Below are 10250 nucleotides of genomic sequence, written 5' to 3'. Positions count from 1 at the left end.
CCCCTATTGTTTCATGGTTCTTTCTGACCAATGGGATACAAGAATGGTGGCCACGCCCACATTCCATGCCGACCAGTAGCACCATAATTCCCTCTGTTTGTTGACACCACTTCCAGCAGTTGAGGAAGGTAGAGGTAGCTGAGTGGTGAGCAAGATACTCGAGGCCTAGGAGGAAAGGCCTTCCTCAGGCCCATCTGCCTGCCTGAGCCCTGGCCCCCTCACCCCCTTCCCCATGGAGCATCATTTCAAACCTGGTGCTGTGGGCTCAGACCCATGGTTTTCTCAGGCAATGGTGCAATGGTGGGCCAGGAGCCAGCTTGCGGCCCGGACCTGGTCCTTGCTCCCCTGTCCTCTGCTCAGGGCCTGAGTGTGTGTCAGGCCTCTGCCATTGCTGCTTGCCACACCTGTAGCAGCTGCCAACAGCTTCTGCCAGCAACACATGTGAGTGGCTGCCACACATCCCTGCACCTTGCACCTCATATCCCCTCCTCTCTGACCTGGACCTGCGCCTCCCCTGTGCCCCACAGTCTGGCCCACGCCCTGCCACAAATGTGCCCCAGGGGTGGGGGTGGGTGTTGACCCGAGGATCTCACCCCCATCCCCAGCAGCTAGTATCCCAGGAAACGGGGAGATATATGGTTGAGTGAGGAGTGGGCGCCACAGATCCCCTGGCCTGGAGTAGTGGGAGCCACACTGCCGCACATCTGCACCCTTCCTCTCCCTGGTGAAAAACCGGTGGCTTTAGTCAGAGGTGGGGAGGAGCATGTCTACACCTGCCTTGTGGGGTCTTTTTCTTTTTTTCTGGGGATGGGAGGTGTTGGATGCAGAAGATAGACACCCTTGCTGTGTGAACCCTTGTGTTCTGTGTTCGGTCAACCTTTCACCTGAAGACAGAGAGACAGAGAGACAGAGACATAGTCAGAGAGACAGAGAGAGAGAGAGAAAATCTTTTTCCTTGTACAGCCTGACTGTGCTCAGGTGAGTGATCAGTTGGCAAATTGCAGGTGCTGCATGGATGAGTTTTCTGTCACCGGTCTGAATGTGTGTGTGTGTGTGTGTGTGTGTGTGTGTGTGTGTGTGTGTGTGTGTGTGTGTGTGTGTGTGTGTGTGTGTGTGTGTGTGTGTGTGTGTGTGTGTGTGTGTGTAGAATTGGGTTGTAACCAGGAGGAAGAATGTTTTGGTAAATTCTACTGCTATTTTTCAGGCATGTATGGGCTTCACAGCTGAGGTCTGGGGGCCTGGAAAGGTGAGAGGCTTGAAGGGGACACAGCACTGTTAAATTACAAGAACAAGGGTTCTGTGTGCAATGGAGCTGGGTACTCCCTTGAGCCTGATTGGTGGCAGTGGGAGATTTAGAGGACATGGGAGTGTGGCCTGCAGGGGATGGCTTCCCAGGGGGACAGAGAGCATGACCAACACTTAGTAAGGATATGAGTTCTGCTAGTATGGAGCGCAACAGCATAGGTCAGACTCTGGGTCTTCTCATCATGACGTCTGATGGGCGAGGCCAACCCTATCTTAAATCTTGAGCTGTGATCTTCAGATCTCAGCCTCCTGAGTATGTAGGATTATAGGCATGAGCCTCTGGCACTGGGACTCTGGTTCTTTTGGTATATTAGGGTTAGACCTAAAGACCTAAGGCTTGCCAGTCAGGTCTTCCACAATGCGAGTCAAGCATTTCTGTCTTGGGCATTTCTGAGATGGAGAATTAATATATGCTCAGGCTGGGCTGGATCATGGTCCTCCTATCTGTGACAGGCATGATCCACCAGGCCTGGTCTTCTGTAGTTGGGATGGTAGACATGTAGCACCACGCTCAGTCATTGGTTTAGATGGATTGTCCCAAACTCAGTCCATGGCAGCTGATTCTTGACCAGAGGTGAAGCTCTGGGTTGGGCCTCAACCATTGGACTTCAATCTCCTAATGGTACAGTTGAGGAAACAAGGGATTAATGCAGAGGGATCTCTGGAGCAGGGACAGGCACAGAGGGAGGGGCCATCTGATCCTGTTCTTGGCAATTCTGTGACTATATGATAGGAAGATTCCCAGAAAGATCTCAGATAGTGTGTGTTATTAATGGTGAAACAGGTATAGGATTATGAAACAAAACATGGCTCTTTTTCTTTATTATCCTATCCCTATGAGTAACGGGATCCTTAATTTTGTTCACTTTTGAAGCTGGGGAAACTGAGGCACAGAGAAGCCAGGTGACCTACTAATGACTCCTAGCTGACAGGAAGCTCTGTCTGACTTCTCTGCCATGCTCCTTAGGACAATGGGTGCAATTCAATCCACTTCTTGTGGTGGGAAGTCCACTTCTTTTCAGTCATGGGGCTTGAACTTTGGGCCTGGGGCAGCTCCCCCAGCTCCTCAGCTCAAAGCTAGCACTCTACCACTTGCGTCACAGCACCACTTCCAGTTTTCTGGTGGTTTTTGGAGATAAGAGTTTCACAGGTGTTCCTGCCGGGCTGGCTATAAACCACGATCTTCATATCTCAGCCTCCATTATACTTAGGATTATAGGCCTGAGCCACCGGCACCTGGCTTAAGTGTAATTCTGACCTTCTTTCTTTCTCTTTCTCTCTCAGGAACTGATTCAATGGGTGCTGGAGGAGGTGGCCCAGCATCTCCATATGGTTGAAACCAAGGTGGCCCTCTCATTCTGGAGGTAGACTGTGGGTCAGGCTCTGTCTTGCTCACTATGTTGTACCAGCTCCATGAGGTAATTCCCTCTGTGCCCTGACTACACTGTGACAGTAATCCATTATCCAACTAGCCTTACTGGACTCAGTACTGTGTTCAATGCTCTTTTCTAGCAAAAATTTCTTGTTAAAATTATGATACATAGTTACAGAATGAAAATGTAATGCCATCTTACGAAAGTCATTTAGGGTTCTGAGAATGTGGCTTCATGGTATGGTGATTGCCTAGCATGCATGAAACCCTGGGTTCAATTCCTCAGTACCACATAAATTGCAAAGGAAACACTGAAAGTGGTCCTGTGCCTCAAATGGTGAATGGTTAGCCTTGAGGAAAAAAAATAAAGCTGAGGAAAATTCCCAAGCACGAGTTATAGCTCCAGGACTGCCAAAACAACAAAAGTAGCAACAACAACAACAGTCTAAGTGAGATTTGGAAACTCTTTTTGCAAGTCTTCGCACCAAAAGGGCAGAGGCTAATTAACAGTTGTGACAGAAGAGAAGGAATAACTCCAGATGGAAAGAAAAAATGATCGTAACTAAGGTATAGCAGAAACCGTTCTAGGAAACCATTTTTGGATATTGAAGAACTAGTTATCAACTAGGCTTATTCCTCATTGCCTTTAGCATTCCAAATCTCCTAGGCTAGTTCTTAATCTCTGTGTGATAAATGTATCTCCTTCTATGCTGTTCTTTCCCACCTGATATCCTTTGCTTTCTAAAAATCTGTCTTTCTATATTTCTCTGTGAACAGTTTCTGATACTAAATACACTTACAAAGATGGAAGAGGATGCTAATGTAAGAGTCCCATAGCTCATGGGTCATTAATGTAACAAAATGGGAAAGGAGGACATATTTTTTGCTAACTCAATCATTCTGGCAAGCTTCAATGTCACATCATTTGGTTCAGATTTCCATTCTTTGTCTACATAGTGACATTAAGTGCACAAAATGCAAATATGAGCCGGGTGTTGGTGGCTCATGTCTGTAATCCTAGCTACTCAGGAGGTTGAGACCAGAGGATTGTGGTTCAAAGCCAGCCTGGTCAGGAAAGTCCATGAAACACTTACCTTCAATTAACTCCAGATACTCGGATGTGGTGCTGTAGCTAAAGTGGTAGAGTGCTCAATTTGTGCTGAAGAGCTGAGAGACAATGCCAAGGATCAATATTCAATAATCACAACCAACAAAAAATTACAAATATGGCTTTAATTTTCCCTCAAAGGAATGATGAAGTCAATAGTAATCTTCCCAAATGATTGAGTAGTTCACCTACTTTTGCTGAGTTATTTGTTATGGCTTCTTTGCTAAACATATTCTCTTCTTTAAAAATTGCCAAATAGTAACTTTATAATAAACTTCATCTAATATTTCTTGGTTCAAAAGAGAAGTACATACAGTTGATGTCACTTAGCTTTCTTATTGTCTTAGTTCAAAGCCAACCCAGGAAAGAGAGTCTGTCAACCCGTATCTGTAATTAAACACCAAAAATCCCGAAGTGGAGGTTTGGCTCAAGCAGCGGAGTACTAGCTTTGGGCCAGGTGGGAAAGAAAGACAACTGTTCAGGGACAGTGGCCAGTCTCTAAGTTCAAGCCCCAGAACCAGCACAAACTAAATAAACAAGGAAACAAAACAAACCCTGGGTATTTCTTTGGGACTCTCCTTAAAATAGTGGTGGTCTGAAAATAGGCTGCTTTTGCTTATCATACTCACTGGATCCTGCTTTTTTGGAATCCTTATTGCTATGGAAAACTCAGGACTTGACTAAAGGAATTGATAACTGATTCCTGCAACAAGAGAATCATCTCAGGAGTGAAACATCCATCCATAAGACAATTTAAAGCCTCCATATCTTTGCTTCTTTGCAGTAGAACATTTTTAAAATAAAGTGACTTCCTTTTGTTCTATACTGGCCTTCAAATGACACATTGTTTCCTTTTGTAATACTCTCAACCAGAAGTTCACAGACAAGTTTTATATGAGTAAAGGACACACTCACAAAAGTCAGGGACAGAATTTCCTTCCAGCCTAGGATCCTTTTCTTATACAGTAAAAAAGAAAGCAATAGTTAACTTGAACTTTGTCATTTCTCTATGTTCGATTCCTCTCCTGGGATCAGTTTCCACATCCAGTAACAGTTACTTCCACTTACTTCCAGTAACAATCTATGGTGCTGCTCCGGAAAAAAAATGAATGTTTTCTTGCTTCATTGAAATAGCACAAAGATACTTTTGGCCATGAGGTAACACGTGTTTCAGAGACAACTTAGTAAAGAGAAATGAAATTTAAATTGCTTATAAATACATTATCCATGAGAACATTTTGTTCAAACTTCCTATGTGCTCTGTAAATTAAGGTGAATTTTAAATGGGAAGAAGGTTCTCAGATCATTTTTGTGAGTCTATGTGCTGCGCATGAATTTCCCAAGTGTACATGAGTTAAGAGTAAGACAAACAATAGCAATTATAAGAGAAAAAGAAGTTCTGTGTTTATGTATAAGTGTTCAATAAAATATAGAAGACTCAACAAATAAGAAAACATTGAAAAAATAAAGCCAAATCCAATATGTAGATTTATGAGAGTGATATAGAGAAAGCATTACTCCTAAGTGGAACATGAAGCATGAGGCCACTGCCTTTCTAAATCACGCTTGCTAATCACGTAAATGTGCAAAAAGGAGAATGGAAGAATGATTCTGTTTCCAATGCAAGTCAGATATAGGAGAGTCTACACGTAACTGGAAAAAAAGAATCCATCTTGAGAGAACAGGAATTATACCAGCAATGAACCTGGTGGCTAAGATCACATTCCTTATTCTTTCCTTTTCTTATATTCTTTTTGTTGTTGTTTTTGTTGTTTGTGGCACTTGAAATATAGGACAGGTTGCTGTCCCTCTGAAACGCAGCTCAAGGCTAGGGCTCTTGCACTTGAGCCACAGTGCCACTTCCAATTTTCTAGTAATTATTGGAGAAAAGAGTCTCCAGGACTTTCCTACCCGTGCTGACTTTAAACCCCAATCCTCAGATTTCACAACAACTTGGTTTATGATCACATTTCTAACAGTGTACACTCAGGATATGTAATGTATATGTTCATCTATCTTTATATGAATTCTTGAGTTAAAAATCTGGGCTACAGGTTAGACTTTACACTCGCAAAAGTGTTTGAAGTTTAAAAGTTGATACTCCTGGAAAAATAAAACCTAAGAATGTAAAGGAGTCTGGGAAGTTCAATTTGCATCCAGCTTGGACAGTATAGGCTTTGAGACACTACCTATAATTAATCAGCCAAAAGCTAGAATACCAGTCACAAGCAACATTGCTGAATAACAGCTTTAGGTTTTTGCATACATACATATGAACATACACATACACACAGAGGCACTTATAGGTGCACACAAAAAGACACAAATGAAACAACTCTCAGAATATGTAGAAAAGTTAGAAAACAATAGAAAATAAGTCCTGAGTAAGATTAGAATCAAATGATAATTTTAAATATTAGAAAGCCTTCAAGTGAACATTCCCCCAGAAGTTGAGAATATTACATAGGTAGGGACCAGAGATAGTAAGAAAGTCAAGTAATCATTATTATTATAGGATCCATGGTGGAATGAATCAGGGAACCCTGCAGGTGCATCTGAAAATGTTCATATCCTGTGTCAAATGTTAAAACATCTTTGAAAATAGTACATAAACAGTCTGAGCATTCAGTCTAGTGGATAAGATCATAGGAGAAGTTCAGAATTGCTAGTCTGTTTCTAGATTAAATAAACAAACTATGGCAGGGCAAAGTGCTACAAGCTTGGAATTCTAGCACTCAAACAGGAGATTAGAGAGTGGAATTACATAACGATACCTTCCCTGGACCAGGTAGAATAATTTTGACTCAGTAAAACAAACCAAACAACAAAAAAGGAATACACAGTTGGAAGTTTGGGCTAATTTTGTCATTATGTTTTGAGAAGTCAAGTTTCCTATTGAATGCAACTCATATATATCCTCACTTGTGTTTTAAATGCTCTCATCATTACAGAACATTCCTAGATGAAAAATAGCTCATGATTCCCATCCAAAAATTTGCAAAAGTAAGTCAGCCTCATTCTGTTGGATTCCAAATTAATGTTGAAGGATTACAAAAGCTTAAATCTGGAGAAATAGCAAAGTTCGTCTAATGTAGGACTTTGTAGACCTTGTTAAATTAGAATTTAGATTTAAAATATATTTTTTGGTTTTATTTGTAATTTCATATTCTATAGTATACTACAAAATTATTTTTAAGTAGAGGGATTAATTGTTAAATTCACAAATGATTCTGGCATTCTATTTGTCTAGATATTCTTTCAAGAGAGTTATAATTAGAACATAGTTAATAGACAATTCCCACAGTTCATGTATACTATGTTAATGTGAATAATCTAGACAGAGTTGCCAAAAAATGGATGACATTAATTTATACATTTAGAAAAAACAATTTTTAAGGGTTTGGTTTAATATGGTATGAAGAGAGTAATTGTGTGACATCTTCTTTCTTCTACCTATATGTAAAACAGGAAGTCATTTCCTTATTTACGTGCCTCTGTATACATGGAGAAAAATGCTAGGTTTGGGGTTTCTTTTCAATTTTGTTTTTGTTTTATTGGTTCATCCTAGAGCTTGAACTCTTGGCCTGTACAGTGTCTCTGAGCCTGTTGATGCTCAAGTCTCGTGCCCTACCACTTCAACCTCAGTGCCACTTGAGTCTGGCTTTTGTGGAGAATTTTTTTGGAGATAAGATTCTAAGAAACCTTCCTGCCTGGGTGGGCTTTGAACCATAATTTTTTTATCTTAGCATCCTGAATATCTATGATAGTTAAAAAAGTATAAATATAAATAATATTTGCAAGTGTTCTGATCTCAAGAATACCAGTGGAGGAAAAATGATGCAGATCAATGTATTGTGGTGTTCTTTTCAGAACAAGGAGGGCGTCACATTAGCAGAGGTGTAGTATTTTTTCAAAATAGAGATAAGGTATTCATGATGTGAATTAAGGAATTTTAAGGTGCCCCTTAAAAGTTGGAAACTGTTGGGCTAGGATGATTTTATGGCATAAATCTTGGGATTGATAGTCATAGAAATAATAGCTTACGCTGTTAAACAATAGCTTACTCTTGAAGAAATAATTATTACACATGCTTCATAGTTTTATCCTCTACCACAATGTGGTTATTTTTCTGTTGACTTCTCAGTCTGTAACACCCCATTGGAAACTACATTTATTGCACAATTATATAACATGCAAACAGGTACTGTTTAGAATCTCTCAGGAATGTTGAGAATTTAAAAATGAGTAGTTATTAGTCATAGGAATTTTGAAGAACACATATATTCTGTCCTCTTAACAACTTACTTTTAAAAGTTATGGGTTTCCATAGCATTTTAAACAGTTTTCTGTTTTATAATGAGAAAGTACTAAATTTATTCTTTTTTGAAAAATTTGGCAAGTATATTGTGAAAATATTGTCTAGTTGGATAACATTCAAGTTGATGACCCTCTGATAAATAAGGGGTAATTAATACAAATTAGATGCCAAATAGTATTGATTTTTAAAATATTACTACATAAAGAATATTATTTCCTGTGCCAATACAGTGAAATTATATTTTACGCAGCTTATTTTTCAATTTTATTATCAAACTGATGTACAGTGGGGTTACAGTAATTGTAAGGTATTAAATCATAACTTTTCAAATTTGTTAACCTTTTCTCATTTTTTTCACAGTTTTCCTTCACCCCTTCATCCCTCACAAGTTGTAATGTACATTTCCAATATATTGTCTTGTGAGTATTGCTATTGCATTGGTTTGCCTTTTGTCCTTTGGCTCACCATTATGCTTTTCCTCTTCCCTTCGCTAATTAAGGTAAATGTATATACAATACAAAATGATATATCAGAAGGATAAACCACAGGGGGAAAACCCAAAGAAAACAGAAATCACATAGTTCATCAAAAACAACAACCACAAATGAAAAAATCTGGTTCCATATCTTGGAATTAATTGTGCTTAGCATCAGCTAATATGGTTATATATACGGATAACAAAGCCACTGGAATATAATAGCTGCCTGGATACTATATCATGAAAATAGCATGTTAACTTTTTGATGGTAATGGTGGAATTAGGATTGGTGAATTAGCGGTTCTGATAAAGGATTTTCAAGAGTTTTAAAGTTATGACAGGTAAATTTTAATTGTTCAAAATTTTAACAACTTAGCCTATTACGAAAATTTAAATTGCCTGGAAGAATAGTCTTTCATGCAAAGAAATCCAAGGAGATTTAGTAGAGTAGAGAGGGAGCAATGTGTATTAAGATGGCTCTTTTTCACACTAAACAAACAAACATGTAAATCCTGTAGGGTTCCTTGGAATTGTCCTTAACCAGGAAATATATTTTCACTGTTTGAAACAAGGTTGTATTGGAATTTAAATTCAAAGTTATTAAAAAAAATAAGGCATCAAAATTTGTGAATTTACCTTTAATTACCAAAGAGTAATTATCTGAAAAAGATAATTTGAGTCAAAATATTTAGGGACAAAGTGCTCTTCACAATGAAAGAAGGTGTTGGGATTACACATTTTTGTTTGTAACACTTTCCACAAAATCTTTTGATGTGAAGCAGTGAAACACAGAAAAAAATCTGATTGGATACTTCAAACCAATGATTTCACATTTCTAAGTGGCTTACAAAAGTAATATCCTTATTAATATGAGATAGTGAAGACTTCTGTTATTACATATGCCAAAAAGTTCAGACAAGAATTGAGCAAATGGAAAAGTTAATAAAAAAAGTTTTCTTAGAAGACTTAGCTAAGTATATTGTATTCAGCAGTGAAGGAGAGGCCAAAACTTTTTGATATAAATTGTGTTAGTATTTTTACTCCCTAAAGTGAGTTTACAGAGCCTGTTTGGCTCACTACAATGCAGAACTGATTGAATGAAGACATGAAAATAAATTCCACATCCAAATGAGGCAACTTAAAGAGTTTTAAAAGAGAAATAATGAAGATTTCACAGTGGTGTAGCCCATATAGTCCTTCAGCTTCACTAGACATGAAGCCAAGAAGCTGTGATTAATTGGAACTCCGGCAAGAGCTAAGAGGAGGACATAGAAGTAGGAAATAGAAGCATTGTCCTTTTGTAACAGACACTGTCTTCCAAGGTATGGGTCATTTAATTCTATTCTCCTCCATCCATCTTGGTGAACAAATGCAAGACCAAGAGAAAAAAAATCTATTGAAATAATTTTGCCTAGAATAACTTCACTGTTCCTAATATGGTATCTAAGGAGAATCTTAAGAGAGAGAAGATAAAAGTGCAGTATTTTTTGTTTCCTATCAGCATCTTGTTAGGAAAATATATCTTTGAGCTTAGACAATTCTGATTGAACCAACAAGTGATGGAGTACTTATTTTTGTGGGCATTTTAGACACAAGAAATCTTTTAAGGTAAAAGAAAAAAATAGCCAAATATTTGTGATCACAGCTTCTAGGGCTGTATTCTGGAGAC

The 10250-nt window shown here is 38.9% G+C and overlaps 1 long non-coding RNA gene across 1 annotated transcript; it reads left to right on the top strand.

Moving 5' to 3' along the window:
* Positions 1 to 252: 252 nt before the first annotated feature.
* On the top strand, positions 253 to 8503 carry LOC138807736 (uncharacterized). Its single transcript, XR_011366254.1, has 4 exons — positions 253 to 441; positions 2590 to 2723; positions 6737 to 6788; positions 8464 to 8503. It is a non-coding gene; the product is annotated as an uncharacterized lncRNA (long non-coding RNA).
* The last annotated feature ends 1747 nt before the right edge of the window (positions 8504 to 10250 follow it).

Source organism: Dipodomys merriami, unplaced genomic scaffold (assembly GCF_024711535.1).
Source record: "Dipodomys merriami isolate MVZ:Mamm:240054 unplaced genomic scaffold, mDipMer1.0.p SCAF_43, whole genome shotgun sequence".
Taxonomy (NCBI): domain Eukaryota; kingdom Metazoa; phylum Chordata; class Mammalia; order Rodentia; family Heteromyidae; genus Dipodomys; species Dipodomys merriami.
This window is presented reverse-complemented; position numbering and strand designations above follow the sequence as displayed.